Consider the following 24,927-nt stretch of genomic DNA (forward strand, 5'->3'; position numbering starts at 1 on the left):
AGGATAAGATTTATACTCCATTTATTTAGTCTTTTTATCTCTTTCAATAAAATTGTATAATTTCTTCATAAGGATCTTACCCATTGTTTGTTAGATTCATTTCTAGGCACTTTATATTTTTGGATGCTGTTGTAATTAATGTCTTTTTTAAAGATAATTACAGGCTAGGCGGGGTGGCTCACACCTGTAATCCCAGCACTTTGGGAGGCTGAGACAGGAGGCTCTCTTGAGCTCAGGAGTTCAGGACCAGCCTGGACAACATAGCGAGACCTTGCCTCTGCTAAAAACCAAAACAATTAGCTGGGTGTGGTGATGTGCACCTGTAGTCCCAGCTTCTTGGGAGACTGAGGTGGGAGGCTCACTTGAGCCAAGGAAGTTGAGGCTGCAGGGAGCCATGATCGTGCCACTGCCCTTCAGCCTGTGTGACAAAGTGATACCCTGTCTTAATAAATTAATTAAATAAAAGATAATTGTAGATTAATATGCAGTTTAAGATACAACGCAGAAAGATCCTTTGTACATTTTGCCCAGTTTCCTCCAATGGTAACATTTTTGAAAATAATAGCATAGTATTACAACTTGAAAATTAATACAGTTCACTGATTTTATTTAGATTTTTCCAATTTGAATTGTACAAGTGTATGTGTTAAGTTCTATATACTTGTATTTTTTTTTTTTGTAACAGGGTCTTGTTCTGTCACCCAAGCTGGAATGCAGTGGTACAAAATCATGGCTCACTGCAGCCTCTACCTCCTAGGCTCAATAAATCCTCCCACCTCAGCTTCTTGAGTAGTTGGGACTACAGGTGTATGCCACTGTGCCCAGTTAATTTTTGTATATTTTGTAGGTTGGTCTCGAATTCCTGGGCTCAAGTGATCCACCCACCTCAGCCTCCCAAAGTGCTGGCATTGCAGGCATGAGCCACCCCACCCAGCCTCTAGGCACTTTTATCAGCTATGTAGATTCTTGTATCCACTACCACTGTTGAAGACACTAAACAGTTCCAGCACTACAAGGATCCTTCCTGTTGCTCTTTATAACTACACCACTGTCTTAGTCCATTTGGGTTGCTATAACGAAATACTATAAACTTATAAACAACAGAAATTATACTACATAAGTTATAAATTATACTATATATTATAAATTATAAAAATTTATACAATAAAAAATTTATGCTGTATAATAATAACAAATTTATTTCTGACAGTTCTGGAGGCTGGGAAGTCCAAGATCAATACATCAGCAGATTCAGTGTCTGGTGAGGGCTTGTCTCCTAGAAAGGTACTTTCTAGTTGTGTCCTCACATGGTGGGAAGGGTGAGCTAGCTCTCTGGGATCTCTTCTACAAGAGCACTAATCCTATTCACGAGGGCTCTACCCTTATGACCTAATCACCTCCCAAAGGTCCTACTTTCTAATACCATCTCATTGGTGATTAGATTTTAACATAAGAATTTCAGGGGGACAGAAATATTCAGACGAGAACAACTACTTCCCTACCTCCCCTCACCAATCTCTACCATCTGGCAACCACCAATCTCTACCATCTGGCAACCACTGATCGATTCTCCATTTCTAAAATTTGGCACTCCCCAAATTTTATATGCATGGAATAATGTAGTGTGTAACTTTTGGGGATTATAAAACACTATATTATTGTACTCAGCAGAATTCCCTAGAGACATCCAAGTCATATGTATCAACAGACTATTGCTTAGTAGAATTCCATGTTGTGCATATACCACAATTTCTTTAACCATCTGTTGACTTCCAGTTTTTAGCAATAGCAAATAAAGCTGCTATAACCATTAATTATTTGGGTTTTTATGTTAAAATAACTTGCATTCTTCTGGCATAAATGTCCAGGAGTGCAATTATTGGGTTGTATGGTAGTTGCAAGTTTAACATTTTAAACAACTGTTAAACTCTTTTCCAGAGTGGCTTACCATTTTACATTCCCACCAGTAATGTATGAGTGAGCCAGTTTCTCTGCATCCTTGCCAGCATTTGGTGGTGTTATTTTTTAAAATCTTAGTCATGTTGATATGTGTGTAGTGGTATCTCATTGTAGTTTTAATTTAAAGTTTTCTAACGGCTTATGATTTTGAATATCTTTTCATGTGCATATTTTTATCATCTTTGGTAAATGTCTGTTTATGTCTTTTGTTCATTTAATAGATTATTTTTTAATGTTGAGTTTTGAGAGTTCTTTACATATTCTAGAATTTAAAATATGTAAGTTCTTTGCTAGATATTTGGTGCTATGATTTGAAAGATGGCATTCCCTCCAAAATTCATGTGTTGAAACTTAATCCCCATTATGATGGTATTAAGAGGTGGGGTCTTTTGGGGAAGTGATTAAGTCAGGGGGATTCTGCTCTCATGAATGAATTAGTGCCTAGCTGGAGGGAACTAGCTTAGGCCCTTTTTGCCCTTTACATCCCTTCAGCTATTTGAAGACATAGCATTTGTCCCCTCAAGAGGATGCAGCAACAGTGCTCCATCTTGGTTGAAAGTGGAGATGGGGGCCTCACCAGATACCAAATGCTGGTGATTAAATCTTGGACTTTCCATCCTCCAAAACTGTGAAAAATAAATGTCTGTTCTTTATAAATTACCCAGTTTGAGGTATTTTGTTATAGCAGCACAAAAGGACTAAGGCATATGACTTGCAAATATTTTCTCCTGGTGTGTGGTTTTCCTTTTCATCCTCTTTATATGGCTTTCACAGAACAAACATTTCTAATTTCAGGGAGGTCCAAGTCATCAGTTTTTCTTTTTATGGATCATGCAGTTGGTGTCAAGTCTGGCAACTACTGGCTTAGCGCCAGATCCTGACAACTTTCTTCCATGTGTTTTGCTGAAAGTCTTATAGGTTTATGTTTTACATTTAAGTCTGTGATCCAATTTGAGCTCATTTTTTATATAAAGCATGAAATTTAGGTCTAGGTTTTTTTTCCCCATATGGATATGCAATTGTTCCAGCATCATTTGTTGAAAAGGTTATTCCTCCTCCTTTAAATTGGTATTGCACCTTTGTCGAGTCAGTGTAGCAGACTATGTGAATCTATTTCTGGGTCTCCTGTGCTGCTCCGTTGATTCATGTGTCTACCCCTCTGCTCACACCACACTCCCTTGATTACAGTAATTATATAGCCAGGCTTAATATGGGTAGAGTAGTTTCTCCCATTTCTTTGTCTTTCTTCTCTGTCAAGATTGCTTTGGCTATTCACAGCCTGTGCCTTTTCATATATATTTTAGCATAAGCTTGCCTAGGTCTATGAAAAGAATATTGCTGGGATTTTGATAGGAATTACACTAAACTATAGACTAATTTGGGGAGAATTGACAGCTTTACTAAACTGAGTCTTCCAGTTCATAAACATGATATATCTCTTCATTTATTTAAGTCTTCTTTGACTTTCACAAAATCAGCATTTTGTAATTTGTAGCATATAGATCTTGTGCATGTTAAGTAAATGCATAAGTATTTCATTTTCCTTGGAGTGATTGTAAATTGCCCTGTGTTTTTAATGTCAGCTTCTGCATGTTCACCGTTACTATAATTGATTTTTATGTGTCTTTGTATTTATTTAAATTACTAATATATTTAGATTTATTTTGACAATTTTATTTAGTGGTTTGTATTTGCCCTACATTTTCTATGGTCTTTCTCATCCCCCCCCTGCATCAATTGCATTTTTTTTCTCATTCAATTTTTTCCCTACTAGTTAGGAGATTTATTTTATTTTTTGAGACAGAGTCTTGCTCTGTTGCTCAGGCTGGAGTGCAGTGGCATGATCTCAGCTTGCTGCAACCTCCGCCTCCCCAGTTCAAGCGATTCTCATTTCTCCAGCCTCCCGAGTAGCTGGGATTACAGGCTCGTGCCACCACGCCCAGCTAATTTTTGTATTTTTAGTAGAGAAGGGGTTTCACCATGTTGGCCAGGCTGTTCTCAAACTCCTGACCTTAGGTGATCCAACGACCTTGGCCTCCCAAAGTGCTGGTACTACAGGCGAGAGCCACCACACCCGGCCTTTATTTTTTTATTTTTTGAGGCAGAGTCTCACTCTGTCACCCAAGCTGGAGTGCAGTGGTGCAATCTCAGCTCACTTTAGCCTCTACCTCCTGGGTTCAAGCGATTCTCATGCCTCAGCCTTCCAAGTAGCTGGGATGACAGGTGAGCGCCACCACACCAGGCTAATTCTTGTGTTTTTAATAGTGACAGGGTTTCGCTATGTTGGCCGGGCTGACCTCAAACTCCTGACCTCAGGTGATCTTCCTGCCTCAGCCTCTCAAAGTGCTGGGATTACAGGCATGAGCCACCACACCCAGCTAGTAGGGAAATTTTATGCTATATTATTTTTACTTTGTTAATCATTCTAAAATTAGCTTTTGAATATCATTTATCAAAATCTAACCTGAATTAATATTTTTGCCCCCTTCTTAAACATACAAAATCCTTAGGACATTTTATTTTATTTTATTCTTTCTTTCTGAAATTTTATTTTATAATTTCAAATTTTATTTTCAATTCACAGGGTACTGTGCAGGATTGTTATGTGGGTACATAGTATGATGCTGAGGTTTGGGGTACAAATGATCCTGTCACCCAGGTAGTGAGCATAGTACTCAATAGGTAGCTTTTCAGCCCTTGCTCCCCTCTCTCTCTCCTTCCTCTAGGAGGCCCCAGTGTCTATTGTTCCCATTTTTATGTCATGTGTACCCAATGCTTAGCTCCCATTATAAGTGAGAACCTGTGGTATTTGGTTTTCTGTTCCTACATTAATTTGTTTAGGATAAGGACATGACTTTATTCCTTTTTATGGCTGCATAGTATTCCATGGTATACATGTACTACATTTTCTTTATTCAATCCAACATTGATGGGCATCTAGATTGATTCCATGTCTTTGCTATTGTGAATAGTGCTGTGATGAACATATGAGTACATGTGTCTTTTGGTAGAATGATTAGATTTGTCTTTGGTTATAATTCAGTAATGGGATTTCTGGGTCAAATGGCAGCTCTGTTTTCAGTTTTATGTGAAATCTCCAAACTGCTTTCCACAGTGAATAAACTAATTTACATTCCCACCAACAGTGTATAAGCATTCTCTTTTCTCCACAGCATTGCCAGCATCTGTTATTTTTTGACTTTTTAACAATAGCCATTTTGACTAGTGTCAGATGGTATCTCATCACGGATTTGATTTGCATTTCTCTGTTGAGCATTTTCCCATTATGTTTGTTGGCCACTTTTTCGTCTTCTTTTGGGAAGTGTCTGTTCATGTCTTTTGCCTATCTTTTAAAGGGAATGTTTGGTTTTTTGCTGGTTGAATTGTTGAAGTTACTTATAGATTCTGGATATTAGACCTTTGTTGGATGAATAGTTTGCAAACATTTTCTCCCACTTTGTAGGTTGTCTGTTAAATCTGTTGATCATTTCTTTTGCTGTGCCGGAACTATTTAGTTTAATTAGATCACACTTGTCAATTTTTGTTTATGCTGCAATTACTTTTGAGAATTTAGTCACAAATTCTTTCCCAAGGCCAATGTCTAGAATGGTATTTCCTGGGTTTTCTTTGAGGATTCTTATAGTTTGAGGTCTTAGATTTAAATCTTTAATCCACCTTGAGTTAATTTTTGTATATGGTGAAATGTTGAGCTCCTTTTTTTTTTTTTTTTCTTCTGGTTATGGCTAGCCAGCTATCTCAGCACCATTTGTTGAATAGAGTCCTTTATCCATTGTTTATTTTTGTCAACTTTTTTGAATATCAGGTGGTTACAGGCATGCAGCTTTATTTCTGGGTTTTCTATTCTGTTTCATTGGTCTATGTGTCTGTTTTTGTAGTAGTACCATGCTGTTTTGGTTACTATAGCCTTATAGAATAATTGAAGTTGGGTAATGTGATGCCTCCTGCTTCACTCTTTTTGCTTAGGATTGCTATGGCTATTTAATTTCAGAAGTTTTTTCTAATTCTGTGAAAAATGACATTGGTAGCTTGATAGGAATAGTGTTGAATTTATAGATTGCTTTGGGCTATGTCCATTTTAATAATATTGATTCTTCCAATCCATGAACATAGAATGTTTTTTCATTTGTTTGTGTCATCTATGATTTCTTTCAGCAGCATTTTGTAGTTCTCCTCATAGAGATCTTTCACCTCCTTAACTAGATGTGTACCTAGGTTTGTGTTTTTTGGGGTGTTTTTTTTTTGAGCGGCTATTGTAAAATGAGATTATGTTCTTGATTTGGCTCTTAGCTTGAATGCTATTGTTGCATAGAAATGCTACTGATTTTTGTACATTGATTTTGTGTCCTGAAACTTTACGGAGGTCATTTATCAGTTTTAGGAGCCTTTTGGTAGTCTTTAGGGTTTTCTAGGTATATAATCATATCATCAGTGAAGAAAGATAATTTGACTTATTATTTTTCTTTTGTGTTAAATTTCCATAGGTTATTGGGGAACAGGTAATGTTTGTTACATGAGTAAGCTCTTTAGTGGTGATTTGTGAGATTTTGGTGCACCCATCACCCAAGCAATATACACTGCACCCTATTTGTAGTCTTTTATCCCTCACCCCCTTTCCCCACTTTCCCCCTGAGTCCCCAAAGTCCATTGTGACATTCTTATTCCTTTGCATCCTCATAGCTTAGCTCCCACTATAAGCGAGAACATATGATGTTTGGTTTTCCATTCCTGAGTTACTTCACTTATACTAATAGTCTCCAATCTCATCCAGGTCACTGCAAATGCCATTAATTCATTCCTTTTTATGGCTGAGTAGTATTCCATCGTATATATACATATACCACAGTTTTTTTATCCACTCATTGATTGATGGGCATTTGGGTTTGTTCCATGATTTTGCAATTGTGAGTTGTGCTGCTATAGACATGCGTGTGCAAGTATCTTTTCCATATAATGACTTTTTTTCCTCTAGATAGATACCCAGTAGTGGGATTGCTGGATCAAATGGTAGTTCTACTTTTAGTTCTTTAAGGAATCTCCACACTGTTTTCCATAGCGGTTGTACTAGTTTACATTCCCACCAGCAGCATAGAAATGTTTCTTGTTCACAGCATCCATGCCAACATCTACTATTTTTTGATTTTTTGATTATGGCCATTCTAGCAGGAGTAAGATGGTATCACATTGTGGTTTTGATTTGCATTTCCCTGATCATTAGTGATGTCAAGCATTTTTTCATGTTTGTTGGCCATTTGTATATCTTCTTTTGAGAATTGTCTATTCATGTCCTTAGCTCACTTTTTGATGAGATTGTTTTTTTCTTATTGATTTGTTGAATTCATCGTAGATTCTGGATATTAGTCCTTTGTCAGATGTATAGATTGTGAAGATTTCTTCCCACTCTGTGGGTTGTCTGTTTACTCTGCTGACTGCTCCTTTTGCTGTGCAAAAGCTATTTAGTTTAATTAAGTCCCAGCTATTTATCTTTGTTTTTATTGCATTTGCTTTTGGGTTCTTGGTCATGAAATCCTTGGCTAAGCCAATGTCTAGAAGAGTTTTTCCAATGTTATCTTCTAGAATTTTTATAGTTTCAGGTCTTAGATTTAAGTTCTTAATCCATCTTGAGTTATTTTTGTATAAGGTGAGATATGAGGATCCAGTTTCATTCTCCTACATGTGGCTAGCCAATTATCCTAACATCATTTGTTGAAAAGGGTGTCCTTTCTCCACTTTATGATTTTGTTTGCTTTGTCAAAGATCAGTTGGCTGTAAGTATTTGGGTTTATTTCTGGGTTCTCTATTCTGTTCCATTGGTCTATGTGCCTATTTTTATACCAGTACCATGCTGTTTTGGTGACTATGGCCTTATAGTATAGTTTGAAATCAGGTAATGTGATGCCTCCAGATTTGTTCTTTTTGCTTAGCCTTGCTTTGGCCATGAGGCCTCTCTTTTGGTTCCATATGAATTTTATAACTGTTTTTTTCTAATTCTGTGAGGAATGATGGTGGTATTTTGATGGGAATTGCACTGAATTTGTAGATTGCTTTTGGCAGTATGGTCACTTTCACAATATTGATTCTACACATCCATGAGCATGGACTGTGTTTCCATTTGTTTGTGCATCTATGATTTCTTTCAGCAGTGTTTTGTAGTTTTCCTTGTACATATCTTTCACCTCCCTGATTAGGTATATTCCTAAGTTTATTTTTTGTTTGTTTTTTTTTTTTTTTTTTTTTTTTTTGTAGCTATTGTAAAAGGTGTTGAGTTCTTGATTTGATTCTCAGCTTGGTCACCGTTGGTGTATAGAAGAGCTACTGATTTGTGTACAGTAATTTGTATCCGGAAACTTTGCTGAATTATTTTATCAGTTCTAGGAGCTTTCTGGAGGAGTCTTTAGGGTTTTCTAGATAAATGGTCATATCATCAGCAAACAGTGATAGCTTGACTTCCTCTTTACTGATTTGGATGCCCTTTATTTTTTTCTCTTGTCTGATTGCTCTATCTAGGACTTCCAGTACTACGATGAAGAAGAGTAGTGAGAGTGGGCATCCCTGTCTCGTTCCAGTTCTCAGAGGGAATGCTTTCAACTTTTCCCCATTCAGTATTATGTTGGCTGCGGGTTTGTCACAGATAACTTTTATTATATTGAGGTATGATCCTTGTATGCCGATTTTGCTGAGAATTTTAATCATAAAGGGATGCTGATTTTGTTGAATACTTTTTCTGCATCTATTGAGATGATCATGTGATTTTTGTTTTTAATTCTGTTTATGTGATGTATCACATTTATTGACTTGTGTATGTTAAACCATCCCTGCATCATTGGTATGAAACCCACTTGATCATGGTGGATTATCTTTTTGATATTTTGTTGGATTTGGTTAGCTAGTATTTTGTTAAGGATTTTAGCATCATGTGCATCAGGGCTATTGGTCTGTAGTTTTCACTTTTGGTTATGTCCTTTCCTGGTTTTGGCATTAGGGTGATACTGGCTTCATGGAATGATTTAGGGAGGGATCCCTCTTTCTCTATCTTGTGGAATAGTGTCAATAGGATTGGTACCGATTCTTCTTTGAACTTCCGGTAGAATTCTGCTGTGAATCCATCTGGTCCTGGACTTCTTTGTTGGTAATTTTTAAATTACCATTTCAATCTCACTGCTTGTTATTGGTCTGTTCAGGGTATCTAATTCTTCCTGATTTAAATTTAGCTAAGAGGGTTGTATCTTTCCAAGAATTTATCCATCTCTTCTAGGTTTTCTAGTTTATGTGTGTAAAGGTGTTCATAGCAGCCTTGAGTCATCTTTTGTATTTCTGTGGTGTCAATTGTAATATCTCCCATTTCATTTCTTACTGAGCTTATTTGGATATTCTCTCTTCCTTTCTTGGTTAATCTTGTTAATGGTCTATCAATTTTATTTATCATTTCAAAGAACCAGCTTTTTGTTTCATTTATCTTTCTTTTTTTTTTTTTTTCCAGGCTTCATTCACTTTATTTTTCTTGTGTAAAAACCCTATGTTGTAGCCACAGCTGGAGCCTGGGTCCTCTGCACGGAGACTCTAGGGTGGGTCTTGACGAGGTGGTCAGTGAATTCCTTATAGGGAGACTTGGTGAATACAGTCTCCTTCCAGAGGTCGGGGGTCAAGTAGCTGTAGATCTGAGATGGTATCAAAGGTGGCCTTGCCAAAGTTGCTCAGGGTGGCAGTGCAGCCCCTGGCTGAGGTGTAGCAGTCATCAATACCAGCCATCATCAGCAGCTTCTTGGTCACAGGGGCCGAGACGATGCCAGTGCCCCTGGGCACAGGGATCAGGCCACCAGCACAGAGCCGCAGCGGCCTGTCACCTTGCAAGGGATGGCATGGGGCTTTCCAATCTTGTTCCCCCAGTAGCCTCTGTCCCCCAGTAGCACAGGGACAATAGAGTGCTTGGCCAGGATCATGGCCCCATGGATGGCAGTGGCCACCTCCTTGGAGCACTTAATACCCAGACTGACGTGGCCGCTGTAGTCCCCAATGTAGTCAAGGCAACAAACGCCTTGAACCTGGTGCACTGGCCAGCATGGGTCTGCTTCTGCACTGGCATAACCTTCAAAACCTCATCCTGCACTGGCATAACCTTCAAAACCTCATCCTTGAGAGAGGCCCCCAGGAAAAAGTCAATGATCTCAGACTCCTTGATGGGCAGGGAGAAGAGACAGATCTCCAGGGATTTCATCTTCATGTCCTTGAGCAGACGGCCCAGCTTGGTGACGGGCATCCACTCCTTGTCCTCACCTTGCCTCTGCAAGCTCTGTGTCTGTGACCCTGGCCCTGGATGCCACTGCCGAAGCCTCCCCAGAAGCCACTGTGGTTCCCCATCCCAGGGACCCTGGGGCCTCTGGCCCCACCTGCCCCTGCGCTGCATCGGCATCATCCACCATTTGGTGTTTTCTCGAAGAAGCTGATTTATCTTTTGTATTTTTGTTTGTTTGTTTCAATTTCATTTAGTTCTGCTTTGATCTTGGTTGTTTCCTTTCTTCTGCTGGGTTTGGGTTTGGTTTGTTCTTGTTTCTCTAGTTCCTTGACGTGTGACCTTAGATTGTCTGTTTGTGCTCTTTCAGACTTTTTGATGTAGGCATTTAGGGCTATGAACTTTCCTCTTAGCACTGCCTTTGCTGTGTCCCAGAGGTTTTGATAGGTTGTGTCACTATTGTCGTTCAGTTTGAAGAACTTTCTAATTTCCATTTTGATTTCATTTTTCACCCAACGATCATTCAGGAGCAGGTTATTTAATTTCCATGTATTTGCATGATTTTGAAAGTTCTTTTTGGAGTTGATTTCCAGTTTTATTCCACTGTGGTCTGAGAGAGTGCTTGTTACAATTTCAACTTTCTTTAATCTATTGAGGCTCGTTTTGTGGCCTATCATATGGTCTATCCTGGAGAAAGTTCCATGCGCTGTTGAATAGAATGTATATTCTGCAGTTGTTGGATGGAATGTTCTGTATGTGTCTGTAAAGTCAATTTGCTCCAAGGTATAGTTTAAATCCATTGTTTCTTTGTTGACTTTCTGTCTTGATGACCTGTCTAGGGCTGTCAGTGAAGTACTGAAGTCTCCTACTATTATTGTGCTGCTGTCTATCTCATTTCTTAGGTCTATTAGTAATTATTTTATACGTTTGGGAGCTCCAGTGTTAGGTGCATATATATTTAGGATTGTGATATTTTCCTGTTGGACAAGGCCTTTTATTATTATATAACATATCTCTTTGTCTTTTTTAACTGCTGTTGCTTTAAAGTTTGTTATGTCTGATATAAGAACAGCTACTCCTACTTGCTTTCATTGTCCCTTTGCCTGAAATGTCTTTTTCTACCCCTTTACCTTAAGTTTGTGTGAGTCCTTATGTGTTAGGTGAGTCTCTTGAAGCCAGCAGATGGTTGGTGACTTCTTTTCCATTTCGCAATTCTGTATCTTTTAAGTGGAGAATTTAGGCCATTTACATTCAATGTTAGTATTGAGATGTGAGGTACCATTCCATTCATTGTGCTACTCGTTGCCTGTATACCTTGATTTTTTGTTTTTTGTTTTTGTTTTTCAAATTGTATTTTTGTTTTATAGGTCCTATGAGATTTATGCTTTCAAGAAGTTCTGTTTTGATGTGTTTCTAGGACTTGTTTCAAGATTTAGAGCTCCTTTTAGCAGTTCTTATAGTGGTGGCCTGGTAGTGGCAAATTCTCTCAGCATTTGTTTGAAAAAGACTGTATCTTTCCTTCACTTATGAAGCTTAATTTCACTGGGTACAAAATTCTTGGCTGTTGTTTTGTTTGAGGAGGCTGAAGATAGGGTCCTAGTCCCTTCTAACTTTCAAGGTTTCTGCTGAGAAATCTGCTGTTAAACTGATAGGTTTTTCTTTATGGGTTATCTGGTGCTTTTGTCTCACAGCTCTTAAGATTTTTTTCTTCATCTTAACTTTAGATAATCTGATGACAATGTGGCTAGGCGATGATCTTTTTGTGATGAATATCCCAGAAAGTTTTCCTCAATTATTCTCCCAAATATGTTTTCCAAACTTTCAGAATTCTCTTCTTCCTCAGGAACACTGATAATTCTTTGGTTTGGTCGTTTAACATAATCCCAGACTTCTTGGAGGCTTTGTTCATATTTTCTTATTCATTTTTCTTTGTCTTTGTTGGATTGGGTTAATTCAAAGACCTTGTCTTTGAGCTCTGAATTTCTTACTTTCACTTGTTCAGTTTTATTGCTGAGACTTTCCAGAGCATTTTGCATTTCTATAAGTATGTCCGTTGTTTCCTGAAGTTTTGATTGCTTTTTTATTTATGCTATCTATTTCCTTGAATATTTCTCCCTTCACTTGTATCGTTTTTTGGGTTTCCTTACATTGGGCTGTGCCTTTCTCTGGTGCCTCCCTGATTAGCTTAGTAACTAACCTCCCGAATTCTTTTTCAGGTAAATCAGGGATTTCTTCTTAGTTTGGGTCCATTGCTGGTGAGCTAGTGTGTTTTTTTGGAGGTGTTAAAAAACCTTGTTTTGTCATATTACCAGAGTTGGTTTTCTAGTTCTTCTCATTTGGGTAGGCTCTGTCAGAGGGAAGGTCTAGGGCTGAAGGCTGTTATTCAGATTCTTTTGTCCTACAGGGTGTTCCCTTGATGTAGTACTCTCCCCTTTTTCCTAAGGATGTGGCTTCCTGAGAGCCGAGATGTAGTGATTTTTTTTTCTTCTTTCTTTTTTTTTTTTTTTTTTATACTTTAGGTTTTAGGGTACATGTGCACAATGTGCAGGTTTGTTACATATGTATCCATGTGCCATGTTGTTTTGCTGCACCCATTAACTCGTCATTTAGCATTAGGTATATCTCCTAATGCTGTCCCTCCCCCCTCCCCCCACCCCACAACAGTCCCCGGAGTGTGATGTTCCCCTTCCTGTGTCCATGAGTTCTCATTATTCAGTTCCCACCTATGAGTGAGAACATGCGGTGTTCAGTTTTTTGTCCTTGCGATAGTTTACTGAGAATGATGGTTTCCAGTTTCATCCATGTCCCTACAAAGGACACGAACTCATCATTTTTTATGGCTGCATAGTATTCCATGGTGTATATGTGCCACATTTTCTTAATCCAGTCTATCGTTGTTGGACTTTTGGGTTGGTTCCAACTCTTTGCTATTGTGAATAGTGCCGCAATAAACATATGTGTGCATGTGTCTTTATAGCAGCATGATTTATAATCCTTTGGGTATATACCCAGTATTGGGATGGCTGGGTCAAATGGTATTTCTAGTTCTAGATCCCTGAGGGATCGCCACACTGACTTCCACAATGGTTGAACTAGTTTACAGTCCCACCAACAGTGTAAAAGTGTTCCTATTTCTCCACATCCTCTCCAGCACCTGTTGTTTCCTGACTTTTTAATGATGGCCATTCTAACTGGGGTGAGATGGTATCTCACTATGGTTTTGATTTGCATTTCTCTGATGGCCAGTGATGATGAGCATTTTATCATATGTTTTTTGGCTGCATAAATGTCTTCTTTTGAGAAGTGTCTGTTCGTGTCCTTTGCCCACTTTTTGATGGGGTTGTTTGTTTTTTTCTTGTAAATTTGTTTGAGTTCATTGTAGATTCTGGATATTAGCCCTTTGTCAGATGAGTAGGTTGCAAAAATGTTCTCCCATTCTGTAGATTGTCTGTTCACGCTGATGGTAGTTTCTTTTGCTGTGCAGAAGCTCTTTAGTTTAATGAGATCCCATTTGTCAATTTTGGCTTTTGTTGCCATTGCTTTTGGTGTTTTAGACATGAAGTCCTTGCCCATGCCTATGTCCTGAATGGTATTGCCTAGGTTTTCTTGTAGGATTTTAATGGTTTTAGGTCTAACATTTAAGTCTTTAATCCATCTCGAATTAATTTTTGTATAAGGTGTAAGGAAGGGATCCAGTTTCAGCTTTCTACATATGGCTAGTCAGTTTTCCCAGCACCATTTATTAAATAGGGAATCCTTTCCCCATTTCTTGTTTTTGTCAGGTTTGTCAAAGATCAGATAGTTGTAGACATGCAGCATTATTTCTGAGGGCTCTGTTCTGTTCCATTGATCTATGTCTCTGTTGTGGTACCAGTACCATGCAGTTTTGGTTACTGTAGCCTTGTAGTATAGTTTGAAGTCAGGTAGCGTGATGCCTCCAGCTTTGTTCTTTTGGCTTAGGATTGACTTGGCGATGCGGGCTCTCTCTTGGTTCCATATGAACTTTAAAGTAGTTTTTTCCAATTCTGTGAAGAAAGTCATCGGTAGCTTGATGGGGATGGCATTGAATCTATAAATTACCTTGGGCAGTATGGCCATTTTCACAATATTGATTCTTCCAACCCATGAGCATGGAATGTTCTTCCATTTGTTTGTATCCTCTTTTATTTCATTGAGCAGTGGTTTGTAGTTCTCCTTGAAGAGGTCCTTCACATCCCTTGTAAGTTGGATTCCTAGGTATTTTATTCTCTTTGAAGCAATTATGAATGGGAGTTCACTCATGATTTGGCTCTCTGTTTGTCTGTGATTGGTGTACAAGAATGCTTGTGATTTTTGTACATTGATTTTGTATCCTGAGACTTTGCTGAAGTTGCTAATCAGCTTAAGGAGATTTTGGGCTGAGACAATGGGGTTTTCTAGATATACAATCATGTCATCTGCAAACTGGGACAATTTGACTTCCTCTTTTCCTAATTGAATACCCTTTATTTCCTTCTCCTGCCTGATTGCCCTGGCCAGAACTTCCAGCACTATGTTGAATAGGAGTGGTGAGAGAGGGCATCCTTGTCTTGTGCCAGTTTTCAAAGGGAATGCTTCCAGTTTTTGCCCATTCAGTATGATATTGGCTGTGGGCTTGTCATAGATAGCTCTTATTATTTTGAGATACCTCCCATCAATACCTAATTTATTGAGAGTTTTTAGCCTGAAGGGTTGTTGAATTTTGTCAAAGGCCTTTTCTGCATCTATTGAGGTAATCATGTGGTTTTTGTCTTTGGTTCTGTTTATATGTTGGATTACATTTATTGATTTGTGTATGTTGAACCAGCCTTGCATCCCAGGGTTGAAGCCCACTTGATCATGGTGCATAAGCTTTTTGATGTGCTGCTGGATTCGGTTTGCCAGTATTTTATTGAGGATTTTTGCATCAATGTTTATCAAGGATATTGGTCTGAAATTCTCTTTTTTGGTTATGTCTCTGCCAGGCTTTGGTATCAGGACGATGCTGGCCTCATAAAATGTGTTAGGGAGGATTCCCTCTTTTTCTATCAATTGGAATAGTTTCAGAAGGAATGGTACCAGTTCCTCCTTGTACCTCTGGTAGAATTTGGCTGTGAATCCATCAGGTCCTGGACTCTTTTTGGTTGGTAAGCTATTGATTATTTCCACAATTTCAGAGCCTGTTATTGGTCTATTCAGAGATTCAACTTCTTCCTGGTTTAGTCTTGGGAGGGTGTATTTGCCGAGTAATTTATCCATTTCTTCTAGATTTTCTAGTTTATTTGCATAGAGGTGTTTGTAGTATTCTCTGATGGTAGATTGTATTTCTGTGGGATTGGTGGTGATATCCCCTTTTTCATTTTTTATTGCATCTATTTGATTCTTCTCTCTTTTCTTATTAGTCTTGCTAGCGGTCTATCAATTTTGTTGATCTTCTCAAAAAACCAGCTCCTGGATTCATTAATTTTTTGAAGGGTTTTTTGTGTCTCTATTTCCTTCAGTTCTGCTCTGATTTTAGTTATTTCTAGCCTTCTGCTAGCTTTTGAATGTGTTTGCTCTTGCTTTTCTAGTTCTTTTAATTGTGATGTTAGGGTGTCAATTTTGGATCTTTCCTGCTTTCTCTTGTGGGCATTTAGTGCTATAAATTTCCCTCTACACACTGCTTTGAATGTGTCCCAGAGATTCTGGTAGGTTGTGTCTTTGTTCTCACTGGTTTCAAAGAACATCTTTATTTCTGCCTTCATTTTGTTATGTGCCCAATAGTCATTCAGGAGCAGGTTGTTCAGTTTCCATGTAGTTGAGCGGTTTTGAGTGAGTTTCTTAATCCTGAGTTCTAGTTTGATTGCACTGTGGTCTGAGAGACAGTTTGTTATAATTTCTGTTGTTTTACATTTGCTGAGGAGAGCTTTACTTCCAACTATGTGGTCAATTTTGGAATAGGTGTGGTGTGGTGCTGAAAAAAATATATATTCTGTTGATTTGGGGTGGAGAGTTCTGTAGATGTCTATTAGGTCCGCTTTGTGCAGAGCTGAGTTCAATTCCTGGATATCCTTGTTAACTTTCTGTCTCGTTGATCTGTCTAATGTTGACAGTGGGGTGTTAAAATCTCCCATTATTATTGTGTGGGAGTTTAAGTCCCTTTGTAGTCACTCAGGACTTGCTTTATGAATCTGGGTGCTCCTGTGTTGGGTGCATATATATTTAGGATAGTTAGCTCTTCTTGTTGAATTGATCCCTTTACCATTATGTAATGGCCTTCTTTGTCTCATTTGATCTTTGTTGGTTTAAAGTCTATTTTATCAGAGACTAGGATTGCAACCCCTGCCTTTTTTTGTTTTCCATTTGCTTGATAGATCTTCCTCCATCCCTTTATTTTGAGTCTATGTGTGTCTCTGCACATGAGATGGGTTTCCTGAATACAGCACACTGATGGGTCTTGACTCCTTATCCAGTTTGCCAGTCTGTGTCTTTTAATTGGAGCATTTAGCCCATTTACATTTAAAGTTAATATTGTTATGTGTGAATCTGATCCTGTCATTATGATGTTAGTTGGTTATTTTGCTCGTTAGTTGATGCAGTTTCTTCCTAGCCTCGATGGTCTTTACAATTTGGCATGTTTTTGCAGGGGCTGGTACCGGTTGTTCCTTTCCATGTTTAATGCTTCCTTCAGGAGCTCTTTTAGGGCAGGCCTGGTGGTGACAAAATCACTCAGCATTTGCTTGTCTGTAAAGTATTTTATTTCTCCTTCACTTATGAAGCTTAGTTTGGCTGGATATGAAATTCTGGGTTGAAAATTCTTTTCTTTAAGAATGTTGAATATCAGCCCCCACTCTCTTCTGGCTTGTAGAGTTTCTGCTGAGAGATCAGCTGTTAGTCTGATGGGCTTCCCTTTGTGGGTAACCCGACCTTTCTCTCTGGCCGCCCTTAACATTTTTTCCTTCATTTCAACTTTGGTGAATCTGACGATTATGTGTCTTGGAGTTGCTCTTCTCGAGGAGTATCTTTGTGGCGTTCTCTGTATTTCCTGAATCTGAATGTTGGCCTGCCTTGCTAGATTGGGGAAGTTCTCCTGGATAATATCTTGCAGAGTGTTTTCCAACTTGGTTCCATTCTCCCCATCATTTTCAGGTACACCAGTCAGACGTAGGTTTGGTCTTTTCACATAGTCCCAAATTTCTTGGAGGCTTTGTTCATTTCTTTTTGTTCTTTCTTCTCTAAACTTCCCTTCTCACTTCATTTCATTCATTTCATCTTCCATCGCTGATACCCTTTCTTCCAGTTCATCTCACCAGCTCCCGAGGCTTCTGCAATCTTCGCGTAGTTCTCGATACTTGGCTTTCAGCTCCATCAGCTCCTTTAAGCCCTTCTTTCCATTGGTTATTCTAGTTATCCATTCGTCTAATTTTTTTTCAGAGTTTTTAACTTCTTTGCTATTGTTGTGAATTTCCTCCCATAGCTCAGAGTAGTTTGATCGTCTGAAGACTTCTTCTCTCAACTCGTCAAAGTCATTCTCCGTCCAGCTTTGTTCCGTTGCTGGTGAGGAGCTGCGTTCCTTTGGAGGAGGAGAGGTGCTCTGCTTTTTAGAGTTTCCAGTTTTTCTGCTCTGTTTTTTCCCCATCTTTATGGTTTTATCTACTTTTGGTCTTCGATGATGGTGATGTATAGATGGGTTTTTGGTGTGGATGTCCTTTCTGTTTGTTAGTTTTCCTTCTACCAGACAGGACCCTCAGCTGCAGGTCTGTTGGAGTTTGCTAGAGGTCCACTCCAGACCCTGTTTGGCTGGGTGTCAGCAGCGGTGGCTGCAGAACAGTGGATTTTCGTGAGACCGCAAATTCAGCTGTCTGCTAGTTCCTCTGGAAGTTTTGTCTCAGAGGAGTACCTGGCCGAGTGAGGTGTCAGTCTGTCCCTACTGAGGGATGCCTCCCAGTTAGGCTGCTTGGGGGTCAGGGACCCACTTTAGGAGGCAGTCTGTCCGTTCTCAGATCTCCAGCTGCGTGCTGGGAGAACCACTACTCTCTTCAAAGCTGTCAGTCAGACAGGGACATTTAAGTCTGCAGAGGTTCCTGCTGAATTTTTGTTTGTCTGTGCCCTGCCCCCAGAGGTGGAGCCTACAGAGGCAGGCAGGCCTCCTTGAGCTGTGGTGGGCTCTACCCAGTTCGAGCTTCCTGGCTGCTTTGTTTAACTAAGCAAGCCTGGACAATGGCTGGCGCCCCTCCCCCAGCCTCGCTGCCACCTTGCAGTTTGATCTCAGACTGCTGTGCCAGCAATCAGCGAGACTCCGTGGGCATAGGACCCTCCGAGCCAGGTGTGGGACACAATCTCCTGGTGTGCCGTTTTCCAGGCCCATTGGAAAAGCGCAGTATTAGGGTGGGAATGACCCGATTTTCCAGGTGCCGTGTTACCCCTTTCTTTGACTAGGAAAGGGAACTCCCTGAACCCTTGTGCTTCGCAAGTGAGGCAATGCCTTGCCCTGCTTCGGCTCGTGCACAGTGCGCTGCACCAGCTGTCCTGCACCCACTGTTTGGCACTCCCTAGTGAGATGAACCTGGTACCTTAAACAGAGATGCAGAAATCACCCATCTTCTGTGTCACTCAGGCTGGGAGCTATAGACCAGAGCTGTTCCTATTTGGCCATCTTAGCTCCATCCCCCGAAGCTAACCAGATGTAGTGATTTTTATCTCTCTTCTGGATCTAGCCACGCAGCAAGTCTACCAGGCTCTGGGCTGGTAGTGGGGGTTATCTGCACAGAGTACTGTGATGTGAACTGTCTGTGGGTCTCTCAGCCATGGATACCAGCACAGTATTTGGGGTGTCTTCTGAGTCCTGCAAAAGCAATCCACTTCCATCGGGGTCTGCGGGTGCTCTCAGGTTTCTTGATTCAATCCTGCAGTCATTCTGGAGCAAAAATTCACCATGCGAGCTTCACATGCTGTTCTGTCCATCCGAGTTGGAGCTGAAATCTACTCCTGCCTCCCATCTGCCAATGACTTCTTTTTTCTGTTTAGATGTCTTTTATTTATTTCTCTTGTCTGATTGCTCTGGCTAGGACTTCCAGTACTATGTTGAATCTTAGAACATTTTAATTCTAATCATACCACTGCTGGCTTACGTGCTCTGTCTTATATGTTATTACACTATTGTTATCATTTTTGTTTAGCTCCACAAAACCTTATCATTTTTATTTTATGAGAATCAGTGTTTTGTTTTCATTCTATCACATATCTACATTTTTCTCTTTTCACAGCATTTTTCATCCCTTTTTTTTCCAACTTTTATTTTAAATTCAGGGATACATGTGCAGGGTGTTCATGTTTGTTACATAGGTAAACATGTGCCATGGTGGTTTGCTGTACAGATCATCCCATCACCTACGTTTTAAGACCAGCATCCATTAGCTATTTTTCCTGATGCTCCTCCCACCCTTTACCCTCCAGTAGGCCCCAGTGTGTGGTGTTGTTCTCCTCCATGTGTCCATGTTTTCTTGTCATTCAGCTCCCACTTATAAGTAAGAACATGTGGTATTTAGTTTTCTGTTCCTGTGTTAGTTTGCTGAGGATAATGGCTTCCAGCTCCATGCATATCCCTGCCAAGGACATGATTTTGTTCCTTTTTATGGCTGCTTAGTGTTCCATGATGTATATGTACCACATTTTCTTTATCTAGCCTATCATTGATGGGGATTTAGGCTGATTCCATGTCTTTGCTATTGTGAATAGTGCTGCATTGAACATATGTGTCCATGTATCTTTATAATAGAATAATTTATATTCCATTGAGTATATATCCAATAGTGGGATTGCTGAGTTGAATGGTATTTCTGCCTCTAGGTCTTTGAGGAATTGCCATACTGTCTTCCACAATGGTTGAACTAATATATACTTCCACCAACAGTGTAAAAATGTTCTTTTTCTGCCAGGTGTGGTTGCTCACGCTTGTAATCCCAACACTTTGGGAGGCCAAGGCAGGGGGATCACCTGAGGTCAGGAGTTCGAGATCAGCCTGGCCAACATGGCAAAGCCTCGTCTCTACTAAAAATACAAAAATTAGCCTGGCGTGGTGGTGGATGCCTGTAATCCCAGCTATACTGGAGGCTGAGGCAGGAGAATTGCTTGAACCCCAGGAGGCAAGAGGTTGCAGTGAGCCAAGATCGCACCACTGAACTCTAGCCTGGGCAACAGAGCAAGACTCCATCTCAAAAAAAAAAAATATTCCTTTTTCTCCATCCCCTTCGCAGCATCTGTTGTTTTTTGACTTTTTAATAATAGCCATTATGACTGACATGAGATGGTATCTCATTATGGTTTTGATTTGCATTTTTCTAATGATCAGTGATATTGAGGTTTTTTTCATGTTTGTTGACTGAATGTATGTCTTCTTTTAAGAAGTGTCTGTTCATGTCCTTTGCTCACTTTATATTGGGGTTTGTTTTTTTCTTGTAAATTTGTTTAAGTTCCTTGTAGACTCTGCATATTAGACCCTTGTCAGATGGATAGATTACAAAAATTTTCTCTCATTTTGTAAGTTGTCTGTTCACTCTGATGACATATCTACAATTTTCTTTGCATGTCAGACTTTCCTCCTGAGATTACTTTCCTTCTGCCTGAAGTGCATACATAGAATTTTCTTAAATGAGAATTTGTTGGTAGCAAACTTTCTCAATTTCCTTTCCTCCCACTGAATTATATTGATTTTCCCCTTGATATAGCAGTAGCCTCAGATTTTGTACTGGTAGGGGTTTTAGAAAAATTTCTTTTTCCAGGGCTTTGGCTCCCATTTCCTCTGCCAATTTGAGACAAGACATTCTTCTTTTAGTCATCAAAATATCACCTTCATTAGTTGAAGCCTGTGTACCACAAATGTGAAACAGGTTTTATACAATTTTGTTGGAATACAGCAGTTGGAATTTTCCTTCCTTCCTCCCTCCCTCCCTTCCTTCCTTCCTTCCTTCCTCCCTCCCTCCCTTCCTACGTTCTTTTCTTTTCTTTCTTCTTTTCTTTTCTTTGACAGGGTCTTGCTCTGTCACCCAGGCTGGAGTGCAGTGGCGTGATCATGGTCCAAAGCAGCCTCAATCTACCTGGGCTCAGGTGATCCTCCCACCTCCTCATCCTCCCTAGAAGCTGGGACTAAAGGCATGTGCCACCACCCCTGACTAATTTTTGTATTTTTTATAGAGACGGGGTTTCACCATGTTGCCCGAGAATCATGTGATCCTCCCAGCAATTTGAATGGACACAAAACTATGTTTGAAATGTAAGAATGTCATTCGCTCTTAGCAGTATGTTTTAAAAGGATCATTAGATTACTTGGGCCTGGGTAGCATAGCTTATAAATGTCTAGCCAGTCTTGAGAAGTTTCAAGAGTTTAGATTTCTTAAACTGATATTTCTGTGGCCATATATCCCCAAGGCAGCTTGAGACAAGACCAGTTGGGGTTTGTGCTTCTGCTGCTATTGCATATGCTGTGATATGTTTGCAGAATTATCAAAGCAAGACTCATCCCACGGGGTCCTGCCAGCTGCTAGAGTAACATTTGACACCCTCCCGCTTTACAGTGTACTGGGAATTCTATCAGGAGTGATGAGATCCCATAACCCTTCATTTCCCCCTTAGCTGGTTATCTTCCCTTTTTCTCCCTCACTGGGTTGAGGAAAGCTAGGTAATATTCTTAAAGATTACTTATATTTTACTTTGTATTTCATTTTGTGAGCCTGTTCTCTATGTAAAGCCCCAGCTATACAGAACCTACTCTTGTTTCCATCATCACTGGGAGGAAAAAATCTTAATCAGACTGCTATAAATTTGTTGGGAGGGTGGTTAGGTACCATTTTAGAATCCTGCCCACTGAGCTGTCAGGAACATTCATTGGATATAATCCAAGTTTATGTGGTTATCCTCCTATCCTAAATATTACCGTGGTTACTATTTTTGCCATTCTTGTCACTATTGTGGTGTTTTCTTTTAGTTGTTAGTATAAAATACTGTGCTAAGCCTTTTAAAGCAATCATTTGAAGTTGGTACTATTTGTTGTCCTCATTTTACAGGAAACAGAGGCTTAGAGAGATTAAGTAACTTGTCCTCAGCCACATGCAGCAGTCAGGGTTCAAACCCAGACTTGCTCTTAGCCAGTTTTGCGTACTGTATTGCCTTTTTAATAAAAAAGAGTCCACCCTCTGAAACCTTACTATTCAAAGTACACCCCCTAGACCAGCAGGACTGGAATCACCAGAGAGCTTATTGGAAAGGCAGAATCAGCCCCACTCCACCTCAGACCTACTGAATCACAATATACATTTTAACAATATCTGCCAGGTGACTCTTACACACATTAAAGTCTAAGAAGCATGACCCAAAACAGAATATAAAAAAGGCAGATTAACTTGATTAGGAAAGACATTACAGAGCACACAGAATATGAACTGATATTTATAGAAGGCTAATTTCCACTTTTGTCTGCAGATGGTGCAATGAATTCAATGCTTATATCTACCCAAAATTCTGATGCTGAAACCCTTATCCCCAGTGTGATAGCATTTGGAGGTGGGGTCTTTGGGAGGTAATGAGGTCATGAGGGTGGGGCCCCTCATGATGAGATGAACGCTTTATAAAAAGAGATACCAGAAAGATGATCTCTCTCTCTCTCCTCCCATGAAGATACAGCAAGATGGCCACCTGCAAACCAGGAAGAGAGCCCCTACCAGGCTGGTACCTTAATCGTAGACTTCTCAGCCTGCAGATTTGTGAGAAATAAATGCTTGTTGTTAAAGCCACCTAATCTATGGTATTTGTTATAGCAGCCCAAACTCACTGAGACAGATGGTGTGAAAGAATATAGAAAAAGACTTCTGAGAAAAAGTAAACAAAAACCTCTCTAGTTTACCAGTCATTACTTGAGTGGCCAATATAATTACCCTGATTTCATTACAGGGCACATAGTAGACATTCAGAACTACTTTAAAATTTGTTACAAGACCAGCTTCTTAGCATGGAATGCAAGCCTTCCCAACTGACTTCAATGTACATTTTTAAAGAATGAAATCCTGTCTTTTTGGAATCGTATGCAGTCATAAAAAAGAACAAAATCATGTCCTTTGCAGCAACATGGATGTAGCTGGCGGCCGTCATCCTAAGTGAATTAATGCAGGAACAGAAAACCAAATACCACATGTTCTCACTTATAAGTAGGAGCCAAGCATTGGATACACCTGGACATAAAGATGGGAACAACAGACACTGGGGAATACTAGAGTGGGGAGGGAAGAAGAGAGGCAAGGGTGAAATGAAATGCTACCTATTTGGTATTATGCTCACTACCTGAGTGACAGGATCATTTGTACCCCAAACCTCAGTGTCACACAACCCATGTAACAAACCCGCATATGTACCTCCTGAATCTAAAATAAAAGTGGAAGTTATTTAGAAAAGAAATCTTGTCTTTTGCAGCAACATGGGTAGAATTGGAGGTCATTATCTTAAATGAAACAGGTCAGTCACAAAAGATGAATATTGCATGTTCTCACTCATAAGTGGGAGCTAAATAATATGTATAGATGGACATAGTGGAATCATGGACATAGAGAGTGGAGAGAATCAGTAGGGTGAAGGAGTGGGAGGGGGTGAATGATGAGAAATTATTTAATGGGTACAATGTATATTATTTGGGTGGTGGATACCCTAAAATCCCTGACTTGACATCTACACAATCTATGCAGGTAACAAAACTGCGCTTGTACCCCATACATTTATATAAAACCCCCAAAATACCCATACATTTTTAGTCCTAGTCCCATATATATTTTCATCTATTCTATACTCCAGTCACATTTAAATAATCTCTCATTTACTTATTCATCTATATAATACCTACTTGTTGAGCCCCTACACTTACCAGGCATGCTGGAAGCAGCGTGTATTAATTATATTTTCTTATTTTCTGTCACATTTAAATAATCTCTCATTTACTTATTCATCTATATAATACCTACTTGTTGAGCCCCTACACTTACCAGGCATGCTGGAAGCAGCGTGTATTAATTATATTTTCTTATTTTCTATATTCTTGATGCTCTTGTTGAGGCCTTGATGCTGGAGAGACCGACCCTCCCAGGGCTAGCTAATTCCTAGAGAGATCAAATGACTCCACTGTGAGCATATCTTTAACATACAAACCAACCAATCCAGAGCCCACTCCCCCAAACATCTCCTTTATCAAACTCTCACACACCAAGCCAATATTTCTTCTGCTCTAAATGACCCCAGGGCCAGGTACTGAACAACTAGGAAGCACTCCAACAGCCCAGCATCCGTCAAAATTATTCAAACTGTCTACTCATCAGCGTGCTCATTATACCTACCCTGCTGCACCCACTCCTTCCTGTGAAAACCCCAATAAAGGCTCTGGGCCCTGTTTTCTCCTCTTCCTCTTCGGCCTCCTGACCAACCATGGTCAGATTCCCCATGCGGATCTGTATGGCATGCCAGGCCTCTTATTTCCAGGGATTGGTGAGTAAAAACTTCTTCCTTCACATCAGTCATTTCTGGGCCTATGTGTCTTACCACACCTGATGAAAATAAATCCCAGTCACATTTTCAGAATGCAATGGTTAACAGTGGTTGCTCTCATGGAACCTAAATTCTAAAGTGGGAAGATAGGGGGGGAAAAGATGTAGGCAAGGTTGGTAAGTATTCACTTGGAATGCACCAAAATGTCTGTACTGATTATCACA

General features: G+C 39.7%; 1 protein-coding gene and 1 long non-coding RNA gene across 2 annotated transcripts in view; both read left to right on the forward strand.

Moving 5' to 3' along the window:
- The window catches only part of WDR41 (WD repeat domain 41), a 185,396-nt gene that overhangs the window by 60,785 nt on the left and 99,684 nt on the right, over positions 1–24,927 (forward strand). The gene's annotated exons all lie outside the window — the stretch shown is intronic.
- Positions 1,218–22,971, forward strand: LOC131383810 (uncharacterized). The gene is made up of 3 exons (XR_009214140.1): positions 1,218–1,284; positions 21,377–21,455; positions 22,856–22,971. It is a non-coding gene; the product is annotated as an uncharacterized LOC131383810 (long non-coding RNA).

The sequence above is a fragment of the Hylobates moloch genome, unplaced genomic scaffold (genome assembly GCF_009828535.3).
Source record: "Hylobates moloch isolate HMO894 unplaced genomic scaffold, HMol_V3 SCAFFOLD_6, whole genome shotgun sequence".
Taxonomy (NCBI): domain Eukaryota; kingdom Metazoa; phylum Chordata; class Mammalia; order Primates; family Hylobatidae; genus Hylobates; species Hylobates moloch.